We start from the raw sequence: 380 nt of genomic DNA on the forward strand, positions 1-380 counted from the left end.
AAAACAGAACCTCAGATGAGGTGGGAGGAGTCAAAACAGAACCTCAGGTGAGGTGGGAGGAGTCAAAACAGAACATCAGGTGAGGTGGGAGGACTCAAAATAGAACCTCAGATGAAGAGGGAGGAGTCAAAACAGAATTTCAGATTGGGTGGGAGGAGTCAAAACAGAACCTCCACATGGTGGGAGGAGTCAAAACAGAACCTTCTTAGGTGGAAGGGGTCAAAACAGAACCACAGATGAGGTGGGAGGAGTCAAAACAGAACCTCAGATGAGGTGGGAGGAGTCAAAACAGAACCTCTGACAAGGTACGAGTAGTCAAAGCAGAACCTCAGGTGAGGTGGGAGGAGTCAAAACAGAACCTCAGATGAGGTGGGAGGAGT

At 48.9% G+C, this 380-nt stretch overlaps 1 protein-coding gene across 1 annotated transcript in view; it reads right to left on the reverse strand.

The window, feature by feature from the left end:
* The window catches only part of LOC119411659 (neurofascin), a gene marked incomplete at its 3' end in the record, with an annotated part of 43,791 nt that overhangs the window by 36,289 nt on the left and 7,122 nt on the right, over positions 1 to 380 (reverse strand).

Source organism: Nematolebias whitei, chromosome 7 (genome assembly GCF_014905685.2).
Source record: "Nematolebias whitei isolate Nwh7 chromosome 7, NemWhi1, whole genome shotgun sequence".
Lineage (NCBI taxonomy): Eukaryota > Metazoa > Chordata > Actinopteri > Cyprinodontiformes > Rivulidae > Nematolebias > Nematolebias whitei.